The following is an 18,312-nucleotide window of genomic DNA, read 5'->3' as shown; positions in this document are numbered from 1 at the left end:
ATACAAGCTGAGAACAGCCTGTAAAGAGGCCACATAGTCTGTTCAAGAAAAAAAAGCAAACATAATAGTTGGTTTGAGGCAAAAATATATGTGCAAAATGAAACATGGGTTTACGGGCATCGTTACACAGTTGAATACCAAAATCACAAAGCACCAGCTATAAATCCCCTTGCTCAGCCTACTAAACAGATCTTATTTCAGAGCACACTATATACAGTATTATATATAGAATATCTCACCTGTAAGTGGTGAGGACAGTGTTAGATTTCTTTCACAAGTAGGAGGCCAATAATTCATAAGCACCAGAGGTATGTGACAGTTACTGTGAGGAACTGTTAAGGTGCAAAAGAAGCAAATAATCAAATGATTTTGTTACTCTGCACAGGAAAACAGCATATATATACATACACAGCAAATTTTAAACTAAACAACTCCAAACCAAATAAAAGGAAAAATAGTCCATCCTCTAATTTCTCTATCTAGATAATTTAGAATTAAACAATGAAAACATCTTTTCTGATAAGCCAACATACTGTAATTAGTGATAACATTTCTGATTTAGTTAATTTGCTGGGCTTCCCACGCTCCAGACATCAATGAATTTAATAGCGGAATTAAATGAAAATTATAGCAGAGTACTTCCATAACTAATTTCTAATTATATTTCTGCCCCTCTTCCTTCCTAAACATAAATTTTTGCCTACTTCTAATTAACACTTCAAACCGCTAGTTTAGAATCGATAAATATAGCGAGTCTTTAATGATCCATTATAGTGATGCTACTTCGTTTTCAATGACTTGTAAAACTTTCACAAACAGATCTGCAAATGAATTACATCCATCTGCTCTGCTGCAGCTGCAAGAGCACCATTACGTTGTACCCTGACTTTCCCTGCTTTCCTGATTTTCTCTTAACTTTATGCCCATGTGTAAGCCAAACCATCTCGATGCCGATTTTCAGGAGCCCAGGCAGGTCTCTTTAAATGAGTCTTCAAACTTTACAGACATCTCAAACGCACTTTCAAAACAGTCTGGTTTGCCTCCCAGCTGAGCCCCAGGCAGGCTGCACGCTGCTGAAGCATCCTGCTCAAAACCTAGGAAATGCTGTGCCGCGGTCCCTTCTCCCTCCCGCCCGACCACGCCGTTTCCAGGGCTGTGCTGGAGCACGGCGGCGTTTGCAGAGCCAGCACCACCCGTGCCCGCCGCCGCGTCCCCCGCGCCGCTCCGGGCACACACACACGTGTGCGCCCAGCGGAGAGCGGTGCCTGCGGGGGCAGCGGAGGAGGCTCCCGCAGGGCTGGGATACACCGCTCCAGGGGAGATTTTCCAATCTACACCTCCGAAAGCGTGACCTTAGCGGCGTTAAGAGTGTTAGCTCTATGAAGACAGCCAAGCATCAGGCTGTGCTCGCTGTTATCTGTCAGCCGTACAATAGCAGCATTGATAAGGCAGCAGCAACTGGCTTTGACAAGTGTGCTGTGCTAGCATTCCTCTGAAAACCGTGAAGAAAAAAAAAAAAAGAGAGAGAGAGAGAGAGAGAGAGAGATTGAGAGAGGCATGAGGTACTTTACCTGAAGAAAATGTGCGGTTTTCTTTTTCTCTCTGAACTGCTGGAAACGACTCTTCCCGTTTCTCCCCCAGAGCTAGGTATTTCTTCTTTTGCTTGCAGCTCACACTTGGGGAAGACCACACAGCTCCAGCAAGGCTGCCTCTCTCCCCTAATCCCCACTCGAGTGTGATGACACACACTAACCCCAACCATCTGTTGAAACACGTCCTCAAGCACTCAGCACAGTGGTGTGTCAAGACGGGCTGCCCAATCCAATCGCTGGGGTTGGGTGGCTCTTAAGGAGCTGGAGGCAGAGACAAGGGCAGAAACTATAAGGCTGAGAACTCTTTAGCAAAGTAACCTGAGATTCTGAGAAAGGGCTGCTATTGAAAAAAAAAAGCAGAAGGGGGAGGTACTCGCGGGAAGGTAGAGGGAGTGGATTAGTCTGGTGGCCAGTTGTGTAACTTCTCACAACTCCTTGTATTCCCAAGGGACCACTGGGACCCCTTCGCAGTGGGATGCACAGAAGCACAAGAGCAACACTAAAACGTTTTTGTGGCGGGTCTTTTGAGGGCAATCTCCTCCGAGAGACGCTATTCTAAAAGAGATAAATGGTGCAGTTTGAAATCCTGATAAAGTGCTACCGCGGGAGTCGTTTGCACGGCGATGTGACATCTGCATCCCAAAATCCCGACTCCTTACCGTGCCGCGGTTACCCCGTGGCAGCTTCCAGCCTTCCTGGGAGAACGGCGGAGAGCGGCTAGAGGAAAACCGGGGTGGGGGCCGAGGCGGGGAGAAGAGGGGATATCCGAAGAGCAAATATTTCTGCTTCTGCACTCAGACATCTGCGAGTCCTTCCCCCGAGCCCGCGCTTCCCGGTTCGCGGGCCGGCCGCCTGTGCTCTCCCAGCGGCTCGGTGGCCCAGCGGCGCACGCTGCTCGCCCGCCCCGGCGGCGGCAGCGGCCGCTCCGCGCCCGCGGCGCTGCTGTGACAGCTCCGGCCCCGCTCGGCGCCCCGCGGCCCCGGCTGCCGCCCCCGGCCGGGAAGCTGCCACCAGCCTGTTGCTTCCCCCCTTCCCACCCGCTTCCGCCACCGCCGCGCCGCCCCGCAGTGTCCTGCGGGATGCGGCCGCAGTTTCGGGAGCGCTGCCCTTCCCCCGGGGACCCGTCAGCGCCCCAGTCGGGGCTGGGGGCTCCGGGCAGGGCCGCGGCAAGTCTGGACTGTGTCTAGTCTAATACCTCAGTTGCCTTCTGCCACAAAGCAAATATTATCACACCTTCCTTCCTCTCAGGGACACTGCCAGGAAAAATCCACTAATTTACAGAAGATATCCGGGAAAGATAGATAAGGGACACAGAAAAGCTGCTAAGTGCCAGAGAAACAGTTCTTTCCTTTCCCCTCCCTGTAATAGGATAGCGTGGAAGAGAGACTTAAAATCTCAAGGGTTTTTACCTCATTACCAAGTGCCTGACTTGACACTTGCATTAAATCTACATTTCACATTATGACAGATGTTGTGCTTTCTTTGAACTGAAAGGGAAGGACGCTGTTTTGGCATTAAAAGTTACTCTGAAAGTGTTAACATCCAACCTGAAGAAAGGTTTGCAACTGTGAAAAGACACACTCTGCCCAGCTATATGAAAGCCATATGAGAGTCTTGAAATGTTGATTTGGCTTACTCCTTGTTTAATACCTTACATGAGGCTGTTTCTGAAAGACTAGTGGCAAAGTGAATACTTAATAAAATGTGAGATTCAAGAGCTGGGGTCCGAGCCCAGATAGCTGTTAGCAAAGCTGACTTGGAAAAGAAAGGAAAAAGAAGAAAATCTACTCACAACTGTATTTCTCTAAATTCTTCCCCAAAGTGATGATACAGTGTCTGTTTCAGCCTATTACTCTGACTCTGCTATCACAGATGTTTGGTATCCACTAAAACACTATTCCCTAATCTGCAAATTCCAGATAAATAAACAGCTGAATAATACTTTCAACAATAATATGTGGTGAAGTAGAAGTAGAGACGCAACTACTGTCCCTGAGGTATTGTAAGATCCTTAATGTTGTCAATTATATCTTCAGTGCAAGGGTTCGGTTTGATTTTGTTTCATTCTAGCAGACTGTGATCTGTAAACAGGCTGGATAACCTTACATACTCAAAAAGCCCTGGAGACTTTATTGAGCTCATCTGCATTTTCTGTAGCTGTACTTCTTACCAGTATTGTACAGTAACTGCATTAAAAATCTATAGTGATCAAAGGTGTGCAATATCAAAAAAGCCCGTCAAATTGTGCTGCATCATCTTGTGTACTGACTCATTTTCTAAAATGCAGCTTACCTCACAGATGCTCTGTTTTATTGGTCAGATGTGAGGCAAATTCAGCAGGGTTCAATCTCTAACCAGCATGAAAGACAGTTATGTGCATACGATTATTTTATGTTTTGATGTGGTATATGCTTATCCAATGTTGTTTATTATATCTGAGTATAAATATACATAAGCAAGTTACTGAGCATTTGTGAGATGCACAGGCCCAGATCTGTTGGGGTTTTATGCCTGTGTAAGTCAGGGATGCCTCTGCTGATGCCTGTCAAGTCACAATATTGTAAAATTGACATGTTTAAAAGGTCTCCTAATTTAGTGTTTTGTATACAGAGACACACACTCCACATTTCTCTTCAAAGACTCTGCCATGACTTGAAATACAAATTTTCATCTCTATTACTAGTGTTACTAATAGCCTTCAAACATCACGCATGATCATGTTTTCACTTAAAAGCTACCGCTGATGTTGCGGGATAATTTAACTGCTACTTGTGTGACTATAGCCAGATTTAGTTTGCTATGACAGCTTATAACAGACTTTACCACCACTTCTCCTCTATGCACACTGCCATCTGCAAAGAGTTTAGGTTTTAAGGCTGAAATGAAAGCTGCACTGAAGAGCCATACCCGAGATGCTGTTAAAATTATGCATGATAAAACAGGTTCTCAAGTTGACTGTCAAATCCTTGAACTCTTGCTAAGGTCAGGCTGCCCCCACTCATATACGGCTGGTAGCAAAGTGAATAATGCTTTATGCAAATAACTCAGGACATCCTAATATGCAAGATTAATTGTAGGTAATTGTAATATTGAGAAATAGTCACTCCTGTTTTGTTCTCACAGATAACATGTCCCTCACATAGTGGTTCCAATTGGTTTCCATGGTAGCCAACAGCACCTTTAAGGCAGGGCACAGAGGTTCTCTCTGTGTTACCTAGACTTTAACTTACCACCTTTCCTACAGCACATATGGCCTTGGCAGTTTGTGTGCCGGTGTGGAACATATCCACATAATCACACACATGCACCTCTGCTCAGGAATCTCATGTAATTCTCAACTCTGGCATTTTCAGCTCTCAAAAATAATTAAAGGGGATTTTTCATTATTCCTGCAGCAACCTCAGTCTATCTTTCCTGCCAATATGAATGGAAGATGACTTTTTATTTCCTTGAATCATTTTATGTCTACCCCGGATTCAATTATTTTTGAAAAGTTTATATAGGAACAGAAGAGGTTCTAGAGCATGGCTATAAATCTACAGAAAAGTTTACTGTTAATTATATTATGAAATGCATGCTCATGCATGAATAGCATGCTCATGCTCCTGATGAGTTTCAATGATATCGCGTCGAAAATGAGATATAATAAAAAAGCCTTTGAAATCCTGAATTGCAAAGAAAAGCTAAATAATTAAAACCCAATGTTTCTTTCTAAAGATCCCAGCAAACAACAGGTTCCAAGAAGCACAGGAAGATATGTTTCTTGATGTGGAGCACAGTGAAACCTTGGAGCCACTTGCTGCAGGATGCAGCAAGGATAAAATGACATGTATTCAAGTGTTTGGACAAGTTCATGGAGAAAAAAATTACTGCAATTAAATACAAATATATAGCTTCTGGTACAGGGAATCCCTGAATCACCTGGAGTGGATCCTGGACAAATATTCTGTGCTTCTACTATTCTTACGCTTTGCCCCAACCATCCACTATTTTCCACTACTGGAGGGTGCCAAGCCTAGTATACCTATGACTTAGTGTGGCACAGCTGCTTTTTCTTTCTTAAAGAATTTGGCAATTTTGGGGCCTCATGGTGGGTAGTATAAGACAAATGAATTCCTTTTAAGAACTTCAGCCAAGATTTTTAGAGTTTGGCTCATAAATCCATGTTCAGGAGCCTTAGTAAAAAAGGTCTGATCAAAAGTATTGAGTATACAGCAGCTGCTGTATGCCAGCATTTAATTTTATTTTTCTCCATATGTGGGCATTCCAAAGTCAGACATAGGCTCATGTAAAATTTTTTAGCTAAATCCTAAACTATATTCTGTTCAAAAGTCTGCTCAACTATTTCTTAACCTGAAGTCACCTAAATTTCAGAAACACATGGTCTTTTAGAAGTGTTTCTTCCGTGCTGAAACCCCAGTGCTGTGCAAGACTCAGGAGTCAGGCACCCCTTCACTACAGTCATCTAAATTGTTTCAAGGGCTCTCAGAACTCTTCTACCAAACTTGGAGACATTTAAGTGGTATAGCTAAAGATCAAAAACTTGGCCAGAGGAAGAAGAAATAAATAACTTTTAGGACATGCAACCGAATGCCTGCTGGATAGCTTTCTTCTCACTGCCCCTGCTGAAACCTATTCACCTGAAAAAAATACTCCAACAGTGATTATTCTATCTAAAAACACAATAGGGTTAATGTAAAAAAAATAAATTGAGAAATTGGGTGAGTTACATACAGCACACATGCAGAATTCTGTATTCTAGAAGTGTGGATGTTAGTCCAGGCATCCCAGAACAATTCCCATATTTTCTGAGGAAATGTGCATAGGCCTATACATGTACTCTCTTAGTGTGAAACCATACATGTGCTAGCTACAAAAGGATTGCTTTAGAAATGCATTAAGGGCATAGTTCCAGAATCAGGATTACCTGCCTGCGCATAGCTCTTGTGGGATGGAAGGATATAGACTTCAATTTTTTAAGGAAGCTCTTCTGCCCTGCTCCATTTTCCCTGCAATGGAATCAGATGGTATGGAAGTTATACCCAGCTACAACCTGTTTTAGGACAACAATACTAAAAACAGTTCCCCTGAGGGGTAACCAGAACAGAGGATAGAGTGCAGGTGAGACAGACAAAAGATCATAATTGACTCAATTCATCACAGGGCTTTACAATTTGTCAGGTTGTTGTCATCACTATCACTTGCCTCCAGAAGAAGATTAATAGTGGAAATAATTGCCAGTCTCAAATTTGTGTTTCTTCACTTACACCCACTCTCAAAACACTGATTCTTTTTGGTTACCATTTCTTCTAAGGTAACTCCCTCATTAGTGGTTGCATAGTAATTTACTACTAAACGAGATCACTGCAATAAAAAGGCACATGTCTTAGCCTAGCAGAAGAGCTGATTAAATTTGTAAGAGGTGTTTTTTTTTTTTTTTATTTAGTATCCCAGAATTAAATAAAGAAGACCAAAAGAACCCAGCAAATGAAAACCCAGTATATTTGTCATGTCATTGTTAAGGAAAAAGAAAACAAAGCCAGCAAAAGTTTTTCCAAGCTAGAGCCTAATATGACTATTTAATGCACCAAGAAGCTGTGGTTCTTCCCTTCTCAGCTGCCAGCTGGACAAGAGTTTCAACTCCAGTGCAGTAAACAAGTGATCATTGCGTCTGGGAAGAGCTCAACACACCAGACAGCTGGAAAATAGGGGCAAATATAGGCAGGAAAATCAACAGATTTAACCAGTCTGCACAAGGTAGGTGATCCCATTCTCAGAAGTAGGGAGCACACCAAGGAGAGAATATATATGGAATCTATAAGGCTTTAAAAGTGTGAGAACTCAGAGAGCAACATGCTCTCAGAACTTGTGCTGACTTCACATTTTTGGACAGAGTTCAATTTCATTACTGAAAAAAATTTGAGGTAAACCATCCAATACTTAACAAAAATTGAAAAAATGCCAAAAATTTAGAAGCCAGAATGTCTCATAGCTTTTAATGTTAAGTATTAGTGAAGTGATGACCAGTGGTCATCTTTAAGTCCCTCCCTCTTACATAATTATCATCTTTGCTCCTACTCAAAACTTTCAGCCTGAAAAAATTACAATAACAAAGAATGAAGGATTTTGATGACTCCATGTTAAACTCATCAAAATCAGGAAAAGTGTAATTCTGAAGGTTTAATATTACTCCTCCCCCTTTGAGCATGCTTCTACTATTACACATAATCAAGGTACCACTTGCCTAAAAAAACCAACTATTTTCATGATGTTGCTCTGGACAGAGCGTGGGAATACACACAGTTTAACATACAGATTCATTTTTTTCCTAGAAAGTCAAGGAAGCAACAGCCCCTGTAGCCCTTTTATTTTTATAACAACAAAGTATCAGCAAATCCCATAACAATTTAGGAAAACATTTCATTTAACCCTTTTGTGATCTCAGACACAATGATGAGAATATTTGGGAACAGAAAGAGCAGACACATTGCAGGACCAGCTATACCTCTGTGTACAGAAATTTTTGCATAGTAGCAGGGACCTTTCAGTCTCACTTCTATTCTCACTGAGAAAAGAAGCCAATATGCTTACCTTGCCTCACATATAATTAACTTTACAGTTACACCTGCTAAGACAATTAACCTCAAAAAAACTGGCATCTCATGTAAGGACATAAAAATAAACAGATAGGGCAATGCAGCCATAACAGCTGGCAGTCTCATTCAAGGCCCTCATGATCATAAATCATGACATAGTCACAACACCTAAGGTAAGCACAACTAAAGACATAATAGAGTTTTATGCCACCAAAAGAATAATAAAGCAGTATTCATTGCATGGAGAAAACTTGACTCCAGCAAAAGTATTCTTAGAATTGTCTTGGGTGTAACTATTACCTTCTCCTGCCCAGGGGAACGACTTAAACTTCAATACCCATCCCTAAAAAAGTATGTGTAGACATGTATAGGTAATGTTTATTAGTAGAATTAAATATATATGTATGTAAAACATATATATATTTACATGTGTATATAATTCTATATTTAAATTCTTGTTACTGGGACTAAATTAGGGATATCATAGATTGAAAGCAAAATAAAATCATAATAATACAGTATATTTAGAAACATGATGTATAGATAACAATTCAAATGTAGCTACTCTAAAAAAAAAGGAAAAAGAAGGAAAAAAGAAGGAAAGTTACCATCCCTATCCCACCAACCCACTTGCCATTCTTTTTGTAGGTGCCAAAATCCCATAAGTTCCTCACTCCACTGCCAAAACCTCTAATTCACCTCCTGAAAACATCTATGTCTCACATCCTGTGTCAGTAAAAAAAACAACAAAAAAAAGAAATTAATTGTAATTCTAAAGAAAACTGAAAAAGTGAGGACAGACTGAAAACTGAAATGTAATATTGAGAAAGCCCAAGAGAGAAGAGCTAATGTGGGGTGGTGAGCTGCTGGAAGATATTTTGATTACTTTGCAGGTCAGAACAATCATTCAAGATGCATAAAAATCCCAGTAGCAGGTGTAGGTCCTGTATTGGTATTGCTGAGGATGTTCAGTGCTAATGGAAAGAGAGTTCCCATTTTTTTCCAGGCAGAACTAGTTTGGGCACAGTAAGTGTCACCATCTAAGGGTCCCAATGCACAGCAGGTAGTTCAACTGTATTGACTAGTTGTAATTGTGCTCTCCAAAGGATAGGCAAAATTCAGTATGGTAGCAGTGGCAGAAGGATTTGGGGCAGGAAGGAAGGAAAAAGGCATAGTACTTTGCAGAACAAGAAGGTATTAGTCAAATTTCAGAAAGTAAAAGAGGCTGAGGGCATTCAAGATGATTGGCATGGAGTTGAGAGGTCTTCAAAGAAGGAGTAAAGATTTGGAGGGATTAGGAAAAGGTCCTGGGGGAACATCCATCCTTGATCCACCTAAAGGAGGTTTTCATGAAAGCAGAATTTGAAAAAAAACAACATTGGGCTGCGGAGCGTTATGGACATGGCATTTCTGAAAGTCTGTGGGTCAGAAGAGAGATTCCTGCCCCTTTTGCTGGTCTCTTTGTTCCTCTCTGTACTTTCTCTTCAACTGTGGCACAGGAGGATCTAGTTCTTCATCCTCATGGCTTCCCCTTTTCACTCTCCTCCACTGCCCTTTAGCACAGCAGCCACATTCCCTCTCTCTCCTTAGACAGTCCTGCGGCACTTCCCAGACTGTGAGCACTAAAGGGCAAGGGACACGGGGGAGAGGGAAGGGTCAGGACTGAAAGAGACAGAATGGAATTCTGGCTGGAAAAGCACTTTCTGCTTCTGATGCCACCATGGGCCTGAGTACCCATGGTCTCCTTTGTCTCTCCCTGTCCACAAAAAACCTTCCACAGCAGCAAAGGAAAACTCCCAACAGAGAGTCTCATCTGCTGTCCTTAGGCTGACACTTACCCAAAATCTCCTGTCATGACAAAAGTAATTATTATTTACTCTCAGTGATAATTTAGGGCACTGAATCTTTTCCAAGCTTATGTCAGTAAAATTGAATTTTAGAGGGACTGGAGCAGGAAGTTGTACTATTTGCCTGGCTGGTTTACTTTGTTTTTATTTGAATTCCATATTCGGTAGAAGGGAGGGGAAAATATTTTTCCTCCTCATTCTGGTATCGATGAGTAGGAAGGTAGAACCTGGTTGGTTAGATTAATGTAAAAGGCAGAGCTATTCTTTCTTCTGTACTGTCCTAAGGGATTCAGAATATTTTTTATAGTTGGCTCATTCTCTTCCCAAGGCTGTACACATAGTTCTAAAAACAGGACAGAAATGCCATTTTGCAACTAGTTTCGAAACTTGTTTTTAATCTGCACTTTAATAAATCCAAGGCCTTTCTAACATTTTCTTCAAACTGGATGCTATCAGGGAGTAACTGAAAAATCAGGATTTGCAAAAGAACGGTAGTAAGGGCTGTTGTTTGATGTACAGTCCAACAAATGGCTCCACAAAGGTGGCTACGGGCTCTACTCCAACTGCAGGTGATACAGCTTCCAAGGACAGGTTCACATCCAGCAAAAACCTCTGGCATAAACAATCCATTGTTTCCCCTTGCTCTGCTCACATGGTTCTTGTTCTTGATGACTCCTTTGTGTAAACATTAGCTGACCACTTTGGTGGTTTTTTGAGTGGCTAAATTTTACTCAGGTTTAATCAGACCACAAAGCTATGAAAATTATAGGGCTGATACAAGAAACGGCACAGAGCCAAGGGAGAGAAAAAATAAGATTCATCTTCCTTCAGAGACAATCTCATCTTAAATGGGTTTAAGTTGATCTTAAAATCAAATTTTAGAACTCACACAAACTCAGGACAAGTCAAACTGGAGAAACTTTACAAGGGCCACCTCCTCTCGGATGGTACGAAGGACAGAAAGTATTCTATTAATGTGCAGTTGTCCTACTACAGGATATGAGACCTGTCCCTGGGATGATGAATTATCTCGAGAGGCAATCTTCAGATAAAAAGCATTATTTTTAGGTTTTAGCCCTGATGCTATTCAAGCCAGTCTAATCAACAATAAAAAAGTTTCATTGGAGTTGAGCTTGATTTCCTCATAATGATAGACTGAGGTTAGAGTCTCTGCCATGCTTGTTGGAGACACAAGAAGGCTGACCTTTCCTGTCAGGAAGGTAGCTTGACACAGGAGCTCCATAAATAACCTTGCTTTTGCTGGAGGTGTATTCTGCCAAAGAGTGCCCTTTTGAGGACATCATCTTTGGCTCTCAAGAAGGCCAAGATGGTATTTTCCAGATAAATGAATATAGAGGTTTTTATACTGACTTGTAAGGGTTTTTAAACCTGATTACACCCTCTGCGTGCTTTCATGATTTTGCTTCATAGGTGGTAAAGTGGTCTACCTGAACTTTCTCAGAAAAAAAAAGGAACTATATTTTATATAAATGTAAATATATGCATGTACATATACACACTATGTTTTATTACATTTAAGATTTTTCCTATTAGTTGAGAGTCTCTGAGTGAATGAAAAAAACTTTTAACCTGTTGTTTTTCCAGAAGCAGCTGACAGCCTGACTAAGCTCTGTGCTTTTACAGCCTCTCCCTGCAGTGGGACCAAGCAGACAGATCATTTCACTGAAATAAATCATGCTTACCCTTCTACAAAAATTCCTTTCACAGAATCCAATCCACAGCTAAGTTTTAAGACAGCAGTGCCTGAATTATAAGTAGCAATGTGATGGCTGATCAATAACTGTGTCACAGAACTAATAAATAAAGATATGCCAACAAACGACTAATTGCAGATCTTGATCCCTGCCTGACTTGTGCTGATGTGAAATCGCCCCAAGTGAAAGTGGTGGAGTGGAATTCACTGCCTTGTTTAGAAGCAATTTTGAGCTAGAGATCTGATCTGCTCTCTTGTGATCTTTCTTAGGAAAAAACGAGAGAAGTATTTTATCACTGAGTGACAGTAATCATTGGCATATCATCAGGCCTTTTTTAAACCTCTCCACTTGTGGTGAGTTACTTATTAAAATAAAAATTGGTCATTTTTACCAGGACAGCATAGTTTCCTGCAAATTTTTTTCCATTCAACTGTTATTCCCAAAATTAGCACAACGTAAGGCAGCCTGTGTTAACTCTTTCTTATGCTAAACAGCCCTTGTTAGTTTAACAGAACAAAAGCTTTGATTGTAAGTGCAAATATGTGTGAGAATCTAGAGTCAAAGCACATTGGTGGCTTTTTTTTTTTTTACTGAATGACTTGCTTTGGTGCAAGTTTCCAAATAAAGATTTAATTGCACCCACTTGGATCAATTACAATATCAAAGCACATAAGTTATAAAAACAGAAGGTGCGGACACAATGGCTATTTCAGAGTCTGTTTTGAAAACAGATTAGACAGAGTTATAATGATCATTTCTTCAAAAGAATTTAGAGATTATCATAAACAGAACAGACTGTGGATTTTAATTGAAAACTCACTCCAAATTCTTTGTATCCCTCTACCCCAGCCTGGTCTCCTTCACAGCTTTTAACAAAATCGTTAATAAGTGGGTTTAACAGGGGGGGATTTGAAACCTGGAGATAAATACAGTTGCAATACCCAGTTCTTAATATTGCAGTGCCTGTGGTACCTTTGGGTGAGCTCATTTCCTGCACTTACACTTTGACGTAATCACACTTAGCACCTGTACAACTTAGCAATTCATTCCAGAAACCCAGACACTCTTCATGGGCCCCTTGGATTTGAGAATAGCTATCTGTGCCTTTCCAAGGAGAAATCTCACCCACATATCCTTGAAAATCCTTTGTGGTTCTGAAATTTCAGTTTCTCTTTCCAGAGGGTAAAAACATAAGCTAAAAGAAGAGAGTACTTTTTATATTTTGAATATTAGTAATCTCAAAGACATTTGATTAGATTATAGAAATTCCCTGGAAGGTCTTCTTGATAAACATTTTTTATGCACATACAGTGCATATTAAAAAGAAGTGGCATCAAGGATGCTTTTGAAAAACAGGCTGACATTTCAGCCTCACCTAGCAAAATCAGAAGTGTTTAACGAGTATAGCTTTAATTGTTGTTAGATCAAGCTATGAACACACATAAGTTACCCTGCACACTGGTTGTTGCAAAGTCAGGAATATAGTGAAAAAATATAGAAAAAGTTGATATACTGTTTGATAGAAGGTACCTCTTTATGAACATGATGTGTTAATTAGGGCACATCATTTTTTCTTATGCAAAGATTGTATTTTCTGAGGTTCTTTATTTCCACAAGCAGAATGACGTTGCAGATGTCCCAGGAAAGGCCTTTCATGTACCATGTTTTCTGAAGACTCTTTCATTGGAGATGAATTTGGATCATTTTGGCAACGCAAGAGTCACTGCAGAGAATGTCTCCCATTCCAAATTAAGCCTTGTCTCTTGTCCATAGGGTGAGATCTGGACCACTCTGATTCTTGCTAAACACACAGATTTGGTTCTCAACTGTTCCCAGCTCCGTGCCAGGGCACACCACTGCTTTGCTGTCACAGTCCCTTCATCTCCTTAGAAACTCTGAGTTGGTCTGGGGCCCCACTTCTGGGGCACCCCAGTGTTTCAAGTGCAGAAGACATCCTCTGCATTCATACAGTACTCTTATTGAGTCTGCCTCTGCAAAAAAAACTGTCCCAATGTTTTAGGGGACTGAACAAAGCTTTTGGAAAAATTGTTTCCTGATAAAGTTACTTGACTTCTTGCTCTCCTTAAACTTAGAGCTGATTTTTATCCATGGTTTCTGTCATTGCAATTTTCTCTGAGGGGATTAAGCATTTTAATTGCACTGACAGAAAAATATTCAGTGATATGTCCAATGCATAACTGATAATAAAAATTGAAATATTCTAAAAATACCAGCTCATTTAGAGTATCAAGGACACCTTCAAGGATACTGAAGGATTAGCAGTCACAGCCAAAGATAGCCAGGTGGCCAATTCAAACACATTACAAAACCTTTCTGAAAAGTAAAATAGCACTGTGGTTTTACATCAGATTGTATTTCCATGCAGTTCTGTCACTGTCTTTTTTTATATAACAAGCAGTCTCAGAAACAATTTTAGCAATCACCTACATCTCACACAAGTACAAATGCTGGCCTGATGGGAGCCGGGATGGACGTGTTCTCTACAGTCCCTGTGGAGCTGCTTTGCATCCTCTGGCAGGCAGAGATGGCTGCCCTGGCACACAGCAGCAGCCGGCGTGGGATGAGTGTGGGGACACCACTCACAGCAAAGCTATTGCGGGAAAGACAGGCAGAAAAACCTCTCAAGTGCATAGGGTTGGAACAGCGATGTATTTTGTTCATGATAGACTTATCCCCAGTGACTTGAGTTTCAGGCAAAAGAATGTATCTCCCTATATAAACCTAATTTGCCTACTGTCACAAAGAGGAAGCGTGCAGGGTACCAAGATAACAAGAGCCATGATGACATCTAGCAACTTCTGCTAACTTCGGCACATGGCAAGGAAGTTAAATAGGTGTCAGAAGAAGGGTGATGTGAAGAATGGGGTGCCTGACATGCTGGTGTGTCCTCCTCAGGGTTCATGAGCATGGGCCAGGCAAGTACCTCACATCTAAGGTTGCCATAGAGGTCACGACTTCTAATAATTTGCCTTCACTTCCACACTCTCCCCAAAGCATGTCACTATTGCTTCCTGGATTTCAGATGCAATGCTTTATCTTTGAAAAAAAATAAACAAACAGTGGGAGAAGGATACACTATTTCAGAGATAAGGTGATTGAGTGTCTTGAAAACCTTTAAACAAAATAGCAGGAATTCTACCAAATTGCCTATTTGTTTTATTTACCTGGTATTCAGGGCTGAGAGGTTTCAAAGTCAAATAACTGTAATGAGTCTTTAAAATCCATATATGGGTAGATAAACAGATAGTGCTGAGCACTGCTGTTGTCTCCATCTTGTAAATGATAAGTAAATGGCTTCCAGGAATTGAGCAGCAACTCACTCAGGCAAACAAGTCAGTGGCTCTGGTGAATATAAATACAATGGGAATGGGAGTTAGCTCTGGGAAAGACCCTGGAATAGAAGAGTCACACACTACATTTTAAAAATGAGCAGTGGAAACAGTGGTGTGTCCCATCCTCCTCTTCTGTAATGCTTGACTTTGCCTTAAAAACATAGAACAAATGAAACTTAAAGGAAAATTATCTAAATTAATAAAGGTTATTGGCAGAAGAGGAAGAACATTTTTGGGCTCCAAGTTGAATAGAAATGAGCACAGAGACACTTTTTTAACCAAACTGTACAGCTAACCTCAAAGGCTTTGAGGTGATATGCTTAAAAAATGCATTGTAGGGGTTCTCATTTAGGGACAAGCCCAGCAGGACTACACTGGTGTGCAGACAGGAGATTGCTCTGAAATCACACCAGAACTACACAGCAGAATTAGCATCACAGTCTCTGGGGAACAGCTCCCTTTTGGTCAAAGTATTTTACAGATAGGTTGCCAGGAACTGGAATCCAGTGGAAACAGCAGTTCCCAAACTAGGACTCACCCTCTCTCTGGGAAAGAAGGAGGGGTATGAGAGATAATGTCAGGGCTGCAAACTGAGATGAGTGGCTGTAATCCTGAATGCTGGATGCTGAATGAGCTGGGGAGGAAAGGGGAGAGAAGGGTCATGAACGGTAGAACTCACTTGGGAGAGGGGCACAGGAAAAATAGTTTGGGAAATGCTGCAGCAGAAAACTTTTTTTCCCAAATCCCTCCTTTTCCATTGTTCCTTCCTTGAACAAAAGCAGCCCATGCAAAGACAAGGGCTTAAAACTAAAAGGCCTGACACATATTTCCTTGTCTCAGTATCAAACATCTCCTCTGATATTTACAATTCTTACACCATAAATAGAAATGCTTGAACACAGAGCTCATTTCCTGGTTTCTCAGAAAATGACATCCTCTTCCTTTTTGCCAGTTTCCCACATCTCTCCATGCTTAATGCTGGTGGCCTGCTTTTCCCCACCATTGTACTGGTTCTCTTTCCAGCAGCCACAGCCTCACATTCAGTAACCTTTGCCCTTCCATTTGATCAGAGCCAAAATGCCCTCTTTAGAAAACTAACGTACCAGAGAAAATGGAAATATGAAGCTAGGCTGCCCACCATGCTGTTATCTTAACCTGTTTCCACTGAGGTTTATTTTCTGGAATACACCTGTTGATTTTAAATCCATGAAAGATTTTTCTAAATGAACTGAAGCATCTGAAGACTCAGGATCTCCTTAGGAGCAGAGTCCCTTTTAAAACTGAACCTCTATCAATAGTGTTAAATTTGAGGCAGAGCAACAATTTACTGAAAAAGAATAGTACTTTACCTGCAGGTTTCTTTGAAGTCTTCTTGTCATTACTAGAAATTTCACTGAATTATCTTCCATCCCCCAAATCAGCTTTCTGCTGACACAAGAGAGCTTCACCTCTTTTTGATCCTACAAGTGAAGCCATGTGGAAATGATTGAGAGTGACGTCACAAGTTCAGCATTATGATTTAAATTTAGGATCGAGCAGAAGGAGGGGGAAAAAAATTACACGCATCCATGATTAGTGTGTTTGGGTCATTCAGATGCAGGCTTAAAAAAATAAAAAATAAGGTCTTGTCTTGGTAAATATAGAATGTACCATGGAATCTTTTAATAGGAACTATTCTTTGCCTGTATATATATATGTATATCCAAAGCTTTGGCTTCTTCCACAGTCTTTCATTGTTTATGTGACTTTTTGATTGCTGTTGTCAGTACCAGAAGTAATAGTATGACTTAATAAGGCAAGGACAGCCATTTCCATGCCTGAAAACACATGCTCAAACTCAGGAAGCCGTGCATAATGGGGTAGGACTTGTGTGTTTTCTCAGAGGGAAGAATTGTAGTAGTTCCATATTGTTCACTATCTGCAGTTTGGCAAGCAATCAAATAGGTATTAGTCAAAAAGACAAACATATAACAAACTAATAAAGTGGCTTTGGAAGTACCTGTTTTACTAATTCACAGCTGATATTGTTGCTAACATGTACAAGTTTCCTCAGAGTTCACAACTGTAGAGCACAAGGTTACAGTTAGGATACCAATTAATCTATCTTGCTGCAAGTGGTTACTACCTTCCCAAGTAGTCCTTTAACTTGATCATTACAGAACTTAAAGTGAGATGTGGTCTTTATGAAAGCAATGTTTCCAAATGGAATAATTTGGGGAAAGTTATACAATAAACACAAGTTTCAAAAAAAAAAAAAAGAGATATGTATTATATATTATATTATAACACGGGTATTTGTGTTAGTGTCACTATCTAGTAAATATAAAAGATGGCATGCAAATTTATTTTGCCCCTTTCCAGGCACTTCTTGGTACCTTTAGTTAGAGACATGAGACCCTGTCAATCTTCAGGGCCAAAAGCTGGCCACAGGATGAGATTCCTTCTTAATCTGTGCTAAGCAAATGGAAATACTTTCCTTGCTGGAGTTGCAGTCCCCTTTCATTGGGAACTGCCATATGATGTCAGGCCAAAGCAGAGCATGTACTACGTGCTGTTGCTTCTTCACAATGAGAAGTTTTTTGTAACTCTTAAGTCCAGGGCTATTTTTGCTCTGCTTTTAAATCACCATGATGGCACCCAGGCTTCCTGCTTTGCCACCAATTTTCTTCCATATCTACCCTGATTTTCTTAAGCTTACCAGACCATATGTCTTTGATGGACCTACCCTGTTGTATATACCACCCATCCCTGGGCTGTAGCCCTGAATCTAACTGCTGCAGAAATTTAATTTGAGCCATATCTTTTCTGGGACAGAAATTCCATACTTCTTTAAAGGCATCCAGTAAAAAAGACGTCTCAGACATTGATTTCAATGAGGATTTTGCCAGTGTATGCACAGCAGAACTGAGCTCTTAACTGCTGATAAAGGACTAGCTCTTTGAAATATCGTTTTTACTTTGATGGTTTTTTAAGGAGGAAATTAAAAGAATTTAAAAGAACATTTAGATTCAATGATCAAGTATTAAAGGCACTTAGAAGTTCTCAAATTAAGGATCATTTAATAAGGCATGGGTCACATACAAATTTAAGAATATAGTTGGGAAGAATGTTGAAGTTTCCCAGATTATCATCATTCTGGTTGAAGTACTTTGTCTGAGATTTTATGGGGTTTTAACAGTTTTAGCACCACCTATTTGGCTTTATACACA

General features: G+C 40.7%; 1 protein-coding gene across 14 annotated transcripts in view; it reads right to left on the bottom strand.

The window, feature by feature from the left end:
* Nucleotides 1-18,312, bottom strand: part of SULF1 (sulfatase 1) — a 183,066-nt gene that overhangs the window by 120,950 nt on the left and 43,804 nt on the right. For 4 of the 14 annotated variants that reach the window (XM_072924741.1, XM_072924747.1, XM_072924750.1 and 1 more), the window contains exons 1-3: nt 2,252-2,585; nt 1,572-1,853; nt 240-332 (exon numbers count right to left, since the gene is read on the bottom strand). The exons of 3 other annotated variants lie outside the window; for them this stretch is intronic. The gene's annotated coding sequence lies outside the window, so the exon portion shown is untranslated. Of the gene's footprint in view, nt 1-239; nt 333-1,571; nt 1,854-2,251; nt 2,586-18,312 lie in introns of those variants that run through there. 7 more of the 14 variants (XM_072924735.1, XM_072924742.1, XM_072924736.1 and 4 more) reach the window with 5 other exon arrangements.

This window comes from Taeniopygia guttata, chromosome 2 (genome assembly GCF_048771995.1).
Source record: "Taeniopygia guttata chromosome 2, bTaeGut7.mat, whole genome shotgun sequence".
Taxonomy (NCBI): domain Eukaryota; kingdom Metazoa; phylum Chordata; class Aves; order Passeriformes; family Estrildidae; genus Taeniopygia; species Taeniopygia guttata.
Note: the sequence above shows the minus strand (reverse complement) of the source record. Positions and strands in the feature narration are given on the sequence as shown.